The sequence below is a fragment of the Tupaia chinensis genome, unplaced genomic scaffold (genome assembly GCF_000334495.1).
Source record: "Tupaia chinensis unplaced genomic scaffold, TupChi_1.0 Scaffold000178_1, whole genome shotgun sequence".
NCBI lineage: Eukaryota > Metazoa > Chordata > Mammalia > Scandentia > Tupaiidae > Tupaia > Tupaia belangeri.
The window spans coordinates 1,008,433-1,013,439 of NW_006159653.1; positions in this window are offsets into that span (position 1 = coordinate 1,008,433).

The window sequence follows — 5,007 nt, forward strand, 5'->3', positions numbered from 1 at the left end:
GGCCTGCTCAAGCCATGACTTGCCACATTCTTGGGTCTGGGGTGGCCGAGCCCCTGACCTGCGGGCCCTGTGTGAGCCGCCGCACCGGTATCCTTCACACCAGCACTGGGACGAGGAGGCCAGCGTGTCTCCACTGCAGCGTCTCCTCCGGCCAGGGGGTGGGTACGCTGGCCCAGCACCCACGCCTGCCACCAGCCTTCGCCAGTGTGCGGGGACAGGCAAATCCCCGTTTATCAGCTGAGCTCTATCTGCAAAGCCTCCCTTCGTTTCTGAGCCAAATGAAATACAGGATTTAGCAGAGATTTCCCATCTGCTGAGCAGGGCCGCTGACCTGGCAGAGCTGCTGCCGCCCACGAGGTCGGGGGTGGGCAGAGGGCGCCCAGCTCTTCCTACGGTGACACGCTCGCACTGGGGTGTCCCTGGGCCACACCGTACTCCTGACCTCTGCTCCGGGCACACAATGGAGACGGGCCCAGAGAGGCCAAGGGTCGCCTCGCACTGAGACCCCAGCAGGCAGTGGGGATGGCAACGCTGCACCCAGATACCGGGGAGACCAGGGACTGACCCCAGGGTGGTAGGAGAGCAGCCCTGTGGACCCAGCCCTAAGGGTGGAACGGAAGGAGTGGCCAGGGAGACAGGCTGCCCTGGACCCCAAACCAAAAGCAGATTTGGGGCAATTTCACGCCCTCACCAGCCGGCAGGGTCCGGCCCCAGGTCCGGCCCCAGCTTCGGCCTGAATCCACTCAGCCCTAGGCTCAGCAGAGCGCGCCCTGTGACGGCAGCCCCTCGGCAGTCCCCACATCACCACAGGGCCTGGGGCACGCCGGCTGTGCGCTGAGGTCAGGGCAGGCCCCCATTCTGCAAGTGGTGCGAACCAGGAGTTGCGGACGGGGCCTTTGAGTGCCTGCAGATGGAGTCCAACGGCCCAGAGCCACGTGAAGGACATGGTGGCCACCCCGCCAGGTGCCATCGGAGGTCACCTGGGGGCTTGAACGCTCCCTCAGTCCAGACACCAACCAGTACAGGCAGGCCACTGCAGCGAGGGAGCCCTCAGCTCCCGAGTCACTGGGCAGGTCCCCATCCCACAGCTGTGGGAAGGACTCCCAGGACTCCAGGAGGCTCACCCCCCACACCCTGCAAACCCTGGCACCTTCTCTCCCACTGCCCGGGGGCTTCCCCAACATGCAAGTCCCCCATCCCACGAGGCTGGAGGAGGAAGCAGTGTCGGGCCACCAGCCCCACAGGGAGGGGCTACGGGGAGGGTCACTCCTGTTGCTGGGCCCAGCGGAAGTTGGGGGGGGGGGCTCCTTGGGCAGCTGAGGTGGCAGGTGTGACGCCTGACCCTGCCCTCACCTCCCTACCCCAGCAATTACAGGACACACCTGACCCAGCCCACAGCCACATGGTACCGACAGAGGCCACCTGCTGGTCAGCACAAGGGACCCTGGGACAGGAGTGGCCCCCCAGGACTCTAAATCAGTGCCCGTACAGCAGGGCCTGCCCTGTCCCCCACCCTCCTGCTGGCCTGGGTGGCCCATGGCTGGGCTTGGCTCAGCCACGTGGAGGCCACAACCCCGGGCAGCCCAGCAGAGGCTGTGGGAGCACTCAGAGGCCAGAGATGCCCAAGGCTCCGGGAACATCCTCAGAACACTTTGTCAGCACTCGAGCGATGAAGCATGTGCCGGCGGAGATGAGGCTGGAGAGCAGGTGGGGCACACACCCCAGGCCGGGGCCCCTTCTCCCCAGCCCGCGTCCTGGCGCCTGCACCTCTGTCCTGCCCGCTGGAGCTGCCAGCCCGTGCCAAGCCTGCAGGCTGTGTGCCCAGCAGCGAACTCCCTGGGCAGCTCCTGATGCTGTGCTTGGGGTCCTAGGGGTGCCTGGGGCCTGCAGAGGGACCATGGAGAAGTCCCATGTAGGTGGGGGCCTGAGGCCCAGAGAGGCTGGATGGCACCTGCGTCATCCTCAGGCCCCTCCCTGTGGTCTCCCCAGGCCCCAGGCCACCTCTGACCACCGTCGGCGGGAGCCCTACAGTGAGGCCCTTCAGCCCGGCTGCAGACAGCCCCAGCTCTGGGGCTGGGGGAGCTGCTGGCGGCTGGGAGACCCCTGCGACGCCTGGTGCCTTGTAGTGCCCAGGACGGGCCTGTTGCCGGGGCGGCTGGTCCCAGTGCCCGCTGGGCTGGGGGAGAGCCCACTCTCAAGGAGCACTGAACCCTCTCTGCTGCAGGCAGGGGTGGAAGCCCTTCACAGAGGCCACAGCCAGGGGAGCAGGCCAGTCCTGGGGGTCAGGCCTGCACCGGGCTCTGCCAGCCGAGGGCATCGCATGTGCACCTGAGGGACATCAGCCAGGGACAGTGGCTAGGAGCCCAGGCCCCCAAGGACAAAAACAGGGCTGGAGGGGCCGGCCTACCCCAATGCTTAGTCCATAAAGCCCCCGGAACAGACGCGGACAGGCACGTGGACACAGCGCCCTCCACACTGTCACGCTGAGCAGGACCGTAGCGACCACACAAGGACACCTGTGTCTCACGGCTACCCTAGTCAAGCCCCCAAGACTGGGCCTCAGGCGACAGGAATCCGCCCTGTTATCTGGAGGCCAGGTCTGAGACCAGGGTGTTGAGGGGTGCACTCCCCCAAGTCCCCAGGGAGGGACCCCGCTCTCTGGCCCCTGGGCCCCTGGTGTCCCAGCTGTGGCTGACACAGTCCTGAGCACAGGTGGGTGGGGCTCGGCACGCCGGGCTCTGTAGCACTGACCTCGTGTTGCGGGGGCTGGCACGGGCCAGGGGTGCTCGGGAACCTGGCCCCCACTGCTCCCCACCCCACCTGCTCCCCTGCTCAGAGAGGCTTGCAGATGGCCAGGCGTGCTCGGGAGCAGGGCCCATCTCTGTGACAATGGAGACCTCCTTGGCCAGTGAGGGTCCAGGGCTTCCCACAGGCACTGCCTCTCCTGCCTGGGCTGTGGCTGAGGCCTGTGGACTGGGGGCCTACTCAGACAGTGCCCATCCCCCCACGGTCCATCTGGGCCCCCGGCCCACCCAGGAGAGCAGCGGGCCTTGCAGGGAGAAGGGCTCCCCAGACACAGGCCCCGGTTCAAGGGCTGCTGCATAGCTCCCGGCTCGTGGGCGGGGCTTCAGCTCACTTTCTTTTCCGTCCTCGGTCTCTTTCTCCAGAGTGACACAGAGCCGGACAGGGCCCCAGAGTGCCGAGGCTGCGTCTCCTGGGCCAGCACGTGCATGCCCGCTGCTTGGGGGTGTCTGGACACGAGCCCAGAGCCTGCTCGTGCAGGGGGGCCTCACTGAGCATCCCCACTGTCCAGCTCTGGGGCCAGAAGCCGTGACCTTGTCCTGTCGCCCCTCCATCCTCCGGCCTGTGCACAGGAGCTGAGACTCCACCGCCACCCCCTCAGGGAGTCCCAGAACCCAGTGCAGGGAGCCGGGTCAACCTCAGAATGGCATGGGGGATGGGAGAAAAGACCCCTTTCTCACCAAGGGGCCACCAAGCAACTTCTCTGGGGTCTGCTGGCCCCGAGCAGACACTGGCCACCACAGGCCACGCTGCAGAGGGGCCATCCTCTCCCCCACCCTGAGGCCAAGCCCCCAGCCCCGCGGAGGCGGACTCTCCAGAATGCGTTGGTTCTCGGTCCAGCACCCAGCACCCTGCCCTCCCTCACCCGCGTCACTGGCAACTGCCGCTCATAGACTCTCGGTGTGTGGGGCTGCCGGGCTCACTGTCAGGTAACCCCCGGTCAGTAGAGGGAGTTGAGGTTCAGCGAGGCTGTCGCCGGCACGGCCCTGCCTCCAGCCCCACCATCGGTCCCCCAGCCCAGTTGGAGACACTCTGGAAGGTCCCAGAGGTCCAGTGGCCAGGGAAGTGTTTCTGGATGGATGGAGAGCAGGGTGAGCAGCTGAGGGCAGCCCGGCTCCACAGGCAGCTGGGCCAAGGTCCACTGGGGGCAGGTTGCCACAGTCCTGGGCCCTCATCAGCACCCGTGGGTCCGGAGGTCCCACGCAGGCACTGTGGTCTCCTGGCTCTCCCAAGGCCTGAGGCCCCCAAAAGGCAGCCCATGACAGTGGGGATGCCATACCAGGGTCGACCGGGAGCTGACATGAGCGGGTCCCTCAGCCCTGCGTCAGGGTCAGCCGAACCTCTCGACAGATGGCCTCCGAGAGCCGGGCAGGCGGGCGCGAGGCCTCCACCACCTTTTACAAGGAAGAGCCAGGTTCTCTGGCTTCTTGCCGGGAGGCGGTCCCAACGTAAGGGCTGACCTGCCCAGTGCTGGCCGTGGGCTGGCCTCTGGTCTAGAAATAGGTCTGCCCCGGCCTGTCCCCTTCCGGGGTCAGCTCCTCTGAAGTGCCTGTGGGCACGGCCCTCCTGCTTGCACTGCAGGCTGTGTCTGTCTGCGCTTACACAGACCTCGGGACCCTGGGACCTTGTGGCAGAGCCTCAGCGCGGGTCTGGGCTCCCAGCTGCCCCGGAGCCAGGGGAGGGGCCCAGGACCCTGGAGGGAGCCCAGCTGCAGAGGGCACTTTGGCATTGGGCGGTTGTCCACAGGCGAGGGTCCCTGGAGTGCTACCATGGAGGTGGCCCGCTGAAAAACGAGGCAGCCAAGGTCCCCAGGAGAGCAGCCATACCCTGTCCCCCAGCCAGGCCTGGTGGCTAAGGCTCCCTCCTGGGCTGAGGCCAGGCCAGGATCCAGGCAGGAGGTGGCTGCTCCATGGCTGCTCATCAGGGGCTGGGCACTCGCGATGGGTGGGAAGACCCTGGGCTGGAGCAGGCCAATTGGACAGCCAGCTCACTGTGGCCGGCAGCCCCACATCCTGGCTGGCCTGGCCCCCGAGGCAGCCGCCCAACAGCCCTGCCTCCCCACAGCCTCACACTTTCTCTGCTGGAGCCCACAGGCCCCATCCTCCGACCTGCAGGCACTCAGGCTGGCGGAGGGCACCCCCGACTGCCACCCAACTGCAGAGGTGAGGCTGGGCACGGCCCGGCCCCCGAGAGCCGCGGAAACCA